The sequence below is a fragment of the Mastomys coucha genome, unplaced genomic scaffold (genome assembly GCF_008632895.1).
Source record: "Mastomys coucha isolate ucsf_1 unplaced genomic scaffold, UCSF_Mcou_1 pScaffold21, whole genome shotgun sequence".
Taxonomy (NCBI): Eukaryota; Metazoa; Chordata; class Mammalia; order Rodentia; family Muridae; genus Mastomys; species Mastomys coucha.
The window spans coordinates 112,165,638-112,174,558 of NW_022196904.1; the positions used below are offsets into that span (position 1 = coordinate 112,165,638).

General features: G+C 43.8%; 1 protein-coding gene across 4 annotated transcripts in view; it reads left to right on the forward strand.

The window, feature by feature from the left end:
* Tnrc6a (trinucleotide repeat containing adaptor 6A) overlaps positions 1–8,921 on the forward strand; it is a 160,707-nt gene that overhangs the window by 80,287 nt on the left and 71,499 nt on the right. The gene's annotated exons all lie outside the window — the stretch shown is intronic.

Genomic DNA, 8,921 nt, shown 5'->3' on the forward strand with positions numbered 1-8,921 from the left:
CTCATTATGGGTGGTTGTGAGCCACCATGTGGTTGCTGGGATTCGAACTCATGACCTTCCGAAGAGCAATCGGTGCTCTTCCCCGCTGAGCCATCTCACCAGCCCCATACTGTCCTTTTGTATGTAGAAATCACATTCCTTATACTTTGCTTGGGTTTAATTGATTTTTTTTTTCATAAAAGACCAACTTTTATTTCTTGTAGTTCTGGAGCTTGACAGATTCGACATCAAGATGACTGAATGTCTGGTGAGAATTGCTCCCCGCTTCCCCTACGGGGAAGCCATCTTGTTGCCATCCCGTAACCAGGAAGCCCTTGGAGCATTTTCATCCTCATTCATTAAGTAAAAGACAGAACACTTCCAGGTTACCATCCATTTGCAGGGCGGTAGGGACTATGGCTGTGATTTTTCTCAAACTGGGGGGAAAATTGCATTGTGTCTTCAAATATTTCATCTATTACTTTGTCCTTGAGTCTCCCCCAAACCATGCAGGGGAAGTTCTTCCACAGTGCACTGGGCATCTTCTCCATTGCATATTTTAAATTTCTTGTTACACTTATGTGTTTATTTACTTTTGCCTTGTGAATGTGACTGTGTGTTCCATTCCTAACCCCCACCCACATATGCCATAGTGCATGCATGGAAGTCTAAAGACAACTTTCAGCTGACAGTCCTTGCCTTCTACTCTGAGGGTCCCAGAAATCAAAGCTGGGGCATCAGACTTAGTCTGCCAGCAAGCCAATCGCATTATTTTTATGAATCTATTTACTTGTTTGGGGAGGGGACACACATGTCCCAGCGTTCGTGTGGAGGTCAGAGGATAATCACCTGGGGCTGGGAGATGAGCTCTGGTCTTTAGGGTTAGTGATAAGCACATTGATTTGCTGAGCCATCTTGCTGGTTCTACATTATGATTTTCCCTGGGCTAGTGAGTATATTCTTCCCTGACCATTCAACGCTCTCTGTGAACTTACAGGTTCTTCGTTCTGCATTTGAGTGGTTTTTAACCCTGGGTCTCAAGTAGTGTCATGACACACATGTGTCACTTGGTTCTCAACATGACCCTTACAGGGTCTGTGAGGTGTCTGTCTAGCTCTCTCTTAGCTGATACTCTAGCCCAGTAGTTCTCAACCTGTGGGTTCACTTGAGGGGGTGTCAAACAACCCTTTCACAGGGTCCCTAAGACCATCGGGAAACACAGAGATTTACATTAGGATTCATAGCAGTAGCAATATTACTGTTACGAAGTAGCAACAAAAGTGATTTTATGGTTGGGCGTCACCATAACATGAGGAACTGTGTTAAAGGGTCGAGACATTAGTGAGGTTGAGAGGCAGTGCACTAACCTGGCCTCTGAACTCGGAGGCTGTTCTGAGAGTAGCTGGTCCTCTGGTGCTACTCTAAGGTGGTTGTAGAATTTGAATCATTTGTTTCCAATCTCCCACAGATCACTGCCTCCTTTGCTTGATGTCTACTCTTTTTTTTAAAAACTGTTATCTCATCATTTTGTCTGTTTTCTTTTTTAACCTGCTTTTGGAAAAAAAAGGAAATATTCTAGTTAATCCGTCTTGGTTGGAATCATCAAACTTTCAATAAATGAATAGATTTTTATGAATATGTTTATCTATGTATAGATGTATAATTTCCCATTATGTTGATATAATAACTTACAAGCATAATGTATTTTAATGTCCAAATTACCTTCAACTTGGTCAGGAGACACAAGTATCATTCATATAAATACTTAACTCAGGCATTTCTGGGCTAAAACCTGTAGACTGGGAGCAGGGGAGGGCAGCCTGGATGACAAGACAAGGGGCGTTACTAGAGGGAGGAGGGATGAGTAACTGATTCCTTTGCTTGTAGCTTTCTGAGGTACCTAGTCAAAAGAAGGGGTACCCATTTAATCCTCACTAAACCCATAAAGATGCCTGGTGGGTCTGGTGGCAAGTCGGGACATTATTGGAAGAATGCTTTTGGCATTTGTAACAGGAAGCAAATCAGCAGTCAAAGAGGCCAGAGCACTCTAGAGGAATCCTGTTCCTACCAGTGGTCCTGATGGTGACAGACAGCTGCCTGGCAGAAGGATGATGTTTCTTAGCACACATTAAGGAAATACTAGAGAAGGAGGGTGACATTTGCTCTTTATTCTATAGACATCTTCAGTTCAGTGTTTGGGGCCCCCAAGCATTAAGCTAGGGGGCCTACTGGCAATACAGCAAACACAAGGGACAAGGAATGTTCTGCTCTCTGGGACTGGATATGTCAGCAGTGGCTGAATAAAATAAACTGACTCATGAAAAGATGTGAGACTCCAACCCTGGATGCTCCAGGAGTCCTTTACTCTCGCTTCAGTAATAGGGAACTGGAATGATGGTAAATGACTATCTGGACTTGACTCAAATCTGTATTCTGATGAGAATCAGAGAATCTCAGGGAAGGTTTGCAAAGGAAGTGGGATTTGAACTCCTCTTTGAAGCAGAATTCATTAGGTAGACACAATGGGGAGGAAAGGTTTTCCATTCACACAGAACAGCATGTTCAAGACACAGAGCTACTAAAAGACCCAGGAACTGGCTGCATTTCAATGTCCCAGGATCATAAAATAGGGATTCTGAGAAATGGGGCAGGGCAGACTCTCATAGGGCTTTTCTGTTTTGTGAGGGGTTTCAGATGGCATTCTACAGAATACAACTACTCAGGAATTTCCAGCCTTCAAGCCATTCAAGAGCATTTAGTGACAGCAGGAGCTCAACAGATTTACATGCGAGGAGAGTCACTTTGGCAGAGTATTTAGATGGGGAGATAAGCAGAGATAGGAAGGTCATTCCTTCATTAGCAGGCATTACCAGGCTTTCTGCTACCTGTGGAGATGGGAACAAAAGGGCAGGCAGTTGCCTTGCTCTCCCGACTTTCCAAAGATTCAGAGACTAAATAGACAGCAGTGATGTTTCATTACAAATGTGATGGATGCTATGGGAAGTCCAGAATGGCTTCCGGTTGTGTGACTGGGAGCATCAAAGCCAGTGAAGGAATGTGAAGAGATAAAGAGAAGCTGAGATTTTCCTGATCAGGAAGACAGGAACCCTTTAGAGAATGAAGACTGAGTGCCTGAGGCAAGGTGAGCAAGGGAGGTGAGCAAGGTCAGGACTACAGGTAACAGTGGGAGGGAGGGAGGGAGGATAAAGACACTAGACTTGGAGACTTGGAGTCAAGAGCCCTCAATGCCTTTGTGTTATTTTTAGATGGACAGTAAGATGATGAAGATGAAGATGATGATGATGGTGGTGGTGGTAGTGTTTTTATTTAAAGTCAGAGTGTCCAGGTTGCTGTGTGGAAATTGTCCCAACACACTACAAATAGAGTGAACATGTGCACTGCTAGAGAGAGAGAGAGAGAGAGAGAGAGAGAGAGAGAGAAAGAGAGAGAGAGAGAGAGAGAGATCATGACCCTTCACCCACTTGGGAATGCAAGTGAGCACAGATTATTTTAGTAACATTCTCTTGTTTCTCATATAGTTAAGTATGCATGTATTCTGGGATACAGCAATTCTATTCTGGAGGTATGCTAGTCTGCTTTCTTCTTACCTTAACAAACTCCTGAGATAATCTACTTAGAATGAGGAAAGGTTTCTTGTTTGTTTCTTTGTTTTTTCTAGTTCACCACTTTGAACAGTTGAGCCCATTGCTTATGAGCTTGGGGTTCAGAGTACACTACTGTAAAACGCTGAGAAGGCCAAAAAAAAAAAAAAAAAAAAGGAGCAGAGGTTCCCAGTCCTTGTCAAGAGCACACCCTCAAAGACTTGAGGTCATCTCACTAGGCCCTACCACCTAAAGACTACCTACCACCTCCCAGTAATACCACGCAGGAATTGAAAGGCTTTACCACATGACCTTTAGAGGACATGTGTAACCCAAACTATAGCACTAGGTATTTTTCCAAGACAAAGGAAAAAATGTTCCCACTGTGTTAAGTTTTCCTGGGGAGATGCCGGCAGACTTCTACTCATCCCAAATGGAGTATCTACCACAGGCCAAAGTGATAGTGCCACCAAAGGCCAACTAACAACCCAGGAGTTTTCTGGGCTACTTACAGCAATATGAGTGAAGAGTTACTGGAACAAGGGTAACTCTACTGTAGCCTCATCACTAGAAAGCTCACCACAGCCTGTACCACTCAGGAAAGCTGCGCCTGGAAGCTTGCAGAATGACCACCTGCAGCTCCTTTGATTAGAAAGTCTCTTCTCTCCAGCAATTGTCTGTTGCTGGGAACCTTGGAGAGGAACACTGTGAATCATACGCTTCAGCTTTCCCCAAATTTGTAAGTGAGGCTTCCTCCCGTCTCCAGACGGTAATGTTTCAGTTTGGAGGAAATTGCCCCATAATCGTCCACCAAATAATAATAATAGCCCTTCCCCCAAGCCAAAACAATAACTGATCAATGAGAAGATGGGCAAACAAATTGTGGTGTATATGTTCAATGAAAAATTAGTGATAAAATAAACAAATTTGGTACATGCAACAATATAAAATGAATCTTAGACTTGTTCAGGGAGAGACACCAGACAGAAAAGGGTATATACTATGTGACTCCATTTATATGATCTTCTATAATGAGTGTACTGATTTATGGTGATATAAAACCATAAAACTAGGTTTTTGGTGCCCAGGGAGCACATGGAAGAATACTGTAGAAAGGGACTGAGAAGAGGCATAAGGGCATTTTCTTGAGTGATAGAACGCTTTTATATTGATGTGGCTACATGAATATATTTGTCATAATGCATGAGGTTTTTCACTATAGATGGGTGAATCATGTTTTGTGTAAAGTATAGCACCATAAGGAAAAAGAGGGGAAAGAGGAGCTGGGAATGGGACCCTGGGTTTTCAAGGTGTGTTGGGGAGTCTCAGTGAGAAAAGAAAGGAAGAAAAACCTAAGAAGATACTTCCAACATAAAGCAGCCTGCTTCGCATTGAAAGATGAGAGGAAAAGTTAAAGCTAATCTTTAGGTCTCTAGTGGGAAAAGCTTAGGGATTGGTCCTGTTGCTACTGACCTATCATTTGGCTCCATTACAACTTGCTTTCTCTGCTTCCGTCTCCCATCTTGATGATTTCATCAATGTAATATCAGACTTGCTTGGGGTGTACTCCTTGGCTCTTTTATGATAGCACAAAAATGTCCATTAATGAAGAATATAGCTGGGATCCATGTCTGCCCCTTCAATCAGCTGCACGCAGTTAGGACAATGTTGCATCTGTGCTGGATGTCCACAGACTTTTAGTCATTATTTCCTTGTTCTCTACTCTAAAGCAATGGTATGTGCGATGTAATTAGTTTTTGAGGTGTAACTGACTAGACCCTGGTATGCTAGTCTCTGTGTGGAACATAGACTCCTACATGCAGTCTTCTGAGCATTTATACACAACATTGTTACTTTCTCCTTTACAGTATATGTGTGTGTGTGTGTGTATACATATATATTTGAAATGATATTTGGTAGATTGACTATATATAGTGGATTAATTAGATTATCAGTGATTACAATTTTGGGAGGGCAATGGATTGTACAGATGGATAAATACACACACACACATACACACACACATATATATAATCTTATTTATTACATGATTTTGGGGAAATTAATCACACCTGTTGGCACAGAGGGTGTGTAATACTCCTATCTCAGTGGGAGGTACAAAGACAACAATTAGTGTCTAATTAATATTTGTATAAAGTACTTAGACATGCATGCATGCATGGGGTAGCATGCATTAAGCATTGAAGAAATTCTAATCAAATGAAGTAAATACACTTTTTCCAGGAAAGTATCTACATGTTCATGTGTCCAAGTTCCTTCTATTTATTAATGTGGAGACTTTCTAAAGTTTAAAAATAAAGGTTGGGGATATGGGTAAGTGCTATTTAGCATACATTTTTCCTATACTCAGCATTGCAAAAAATTATTTATGTGTATGAGTGTTTTGCCAGTGTATATGTATGTGTATCACATATGGGCTTGGTGCCTGAGAAGGCGAGAAGACACTGGATATCCTGGAACTTGAGTTATAGACAGTTGTAACCAACTATGTGAGTGTTGGGAACAGAACTTGGCTTCTCTAGAAGAGCAGCCAGTGCTCTTAGAAGTACTGAGCTCTTTTTTTATAGCCCCAAATGTGGTTTTGATAGAGGCAAAAGTAATCCTTATCTTCCAAAATTATAATTTATGAATTAGTCTAATGACTTAACCTTCTTGGTAAGGAAAGGAAGAGAGAGTAGAGAAGATGGGCGTTAAGGTAATCACAGGAAGTGGGCAGAAACACAGGCAAAACTTCAGAGGAAAGATCCTGGCTTAGTTCATCTTCTGTCACTGTGATGAACACCATATTGACAAGCAACTTGGGGAGGAGAGAGTTTATCAGCTAACAGTTCATTGTTCATCAAATAGGGAAATCAGAGCAAGAACTCAAGGCAAGAACCTGGAGGCAGAAACTAAAGCAGAGACACAGAGGAGTGTGCTTGTTCCCCATGACTTGTAGCATGCTTTCTCATACTCTGGGATAGCCTGCCTAGGGGTGGTACTACCCCTAATGAGCTGGGTCCTTCCAAATCAATTATTAATAAAAAAAATGCCTATAAAGTTGCCTACAGGCAATTCGATGGGGGCATTTACTCTATTTGAGTTCCTTTGCCCAGATGACCCCAGCTTGTATTAGTTTAACAAAGAACCTAATCAGAATTGGTCCTACTTAAATATGAATCTCTCTCTCTCTCTCTCTCTCTCTCTCTCTCTCTCTCTGTCTGTCTCTGTCTTTCTGTCTCTCTGTCTTTCTGTCTCTCTGTCTTTCTGTCTCTCTGTGTCTCTGTCTCTGTCTCTCTCTGTGTCTCTGTCTCTGTCTCTGTCTCTCTCTCTGTCTCTCTCTCTCTCTTTCTGTGTGTATTGTAGAGCACTAGCACTCAGGAGACAGAGGTAGGCAGATTTCTGAGTTTGAGTCCAATCTGGCCTACACAGAGAGTTCTATGCTAGCCAAGGTTGTAGAGTAAGACGTCCATCACAAAAAACTTAAGATGTAAAAATTACTAGCATTTATTTGGTATTCTTCATTTTGCAATTTGTAATTTTTTTCCACAAAAATGTTTATAGGTTGTTCATAAAATTAAGAACACTAAAAGAAGAAAAATGCAAAACAGAAGTTAACATGTTGGTTGGTTCTTTTCTGGGCATTCATCCATTCATTAGCTTATTTACTACAACACACATTTCTCCCAGAGCAGAACCAGGCAATCACAGAGCTTGTTTCCTGGGAGAGACTGGGGTAGGTTTAAGCCAGTTAAAGGACTTAGAATAGAAAAGAGCAAAAGGAAGTAGTCTGCAGAGCGAGTTTTCTGAGAAAGTAAAAGGGAGTTTAAGGGATTTTAAGTAAAGGAGAAATCTGCAGATTACTAGCATTATATGCACTGAATATGTATGTACCTAGGTGCATTATAATAATTGTACCTTAATGCATTATATTGCAGCATCCACCTTTAGGTGTGTATCTTAATGTATTTACAATCAGGCTATTTGTCTACATTGTAATTTAAGAAAATAATTGTAATAATTGTATCTTCATGTATTATATAGATTTACATACTTTATCTACAGACATGTGTCTTACAGTGTCCACAAATATAAGCATCTTTGGGTGTTCCCATGTCTTTCTGAGAACTAGTATGGCATCTGCGATTTCATCCTTTTATTGTAACCAATACCCCAGGTATACTGCAAGTAGCTGCGTTTAATGCCACCTCATAGCGTTGGACTTCGTAGCTGGTTACAGTTCGTTTTTCAACCTTTTCTGTGCTTTATTGTGGAGTACTTAAAAGTGATACCCCAAATGGTTATTTCTTGAGCAGAAATTCGTGCAAGTGGAATTGCTGAGTCAAGGGTGTATAAAATTTTGAGGCACAAAACCGTATTGAAACCTCTGGTATGCATTCTTCACCTGAGAAGAGGCACAAATAGAGAGGTAAAATAATCTGGCTGAAGGTCAAAAGTAATTAGATGTGGGTGAATTTAAAAAACGGCGCGGGCTAGTCTGGCCGCGGCAGGGGTGGAATTTGCGGTTTGCTGGATTTTTTTTTTTTTTTAAAGGCGTGTTTCTGTAAGGGAGGGGCTGGGCAGAGGGGAAGGAAACTTGTGTCGCAGTAAAGAAGGAGGAGGGGATGGTCCGAGTCAAGCCCGAGCCAGCCTCGGCGAAAAAGACTGCGCTCCGCTCTTGCCAGGCCCCAAAGCCGCTCGAGGGGAACCTCGGAGTTCCCCGACATCCCCGGCGAGGTTCTGGCCGCGTCAGACAGTTGCCAAGTGTCTGCCTTGTCCAGCGGGCCTAGTTGCTAGGGCCTCCATCTTGGGGCTCCGGGGGCCACCGCGCCCCCGGAAGGGGTTGCGAGTGGGGCATTCACTTCCGGTCTGGGGCCTGCGGCGGCAGCGGTGGCGGCGGCGGCGGCGGCAGCGGGACGGTGTAGAAAATGGCGCTGGTGCAGCGGCTCGGGCCTGTCCCCGCGGCGCTGCGGAGGGCTTGAGGCTCGCGAGCCTCGTTCCCCGCGCCCCACGCGCTAGTGCACTTTACACACATGAGGTGAGCGGACCGGAGGAGAGGCTCTCTCGGGGCCAGGAGCCAGCCTACGGCGCTGCCGCAGGACCCCTCGGGCTGTTGGGCGGCGGCGCGGGGCAGTCCCCGGGGGTCTCGGGCGCGGGCGTGGGCGGGAGTCACGGGCGGTCCGGGAAGCTTGATCCCGCGCGGGCTACGGCTCTGGGCTCCGCCGCCCTGGGCTCGGCGGCCCGCAGCGCTGCAGCCCGCAGCCCCGCCCCTCCCCCACCGCGCGGGCGCTCTGCCGCAGCAGCTCCGTTTTCACGCGCATCCCCTCCCCCCGTTTTTTT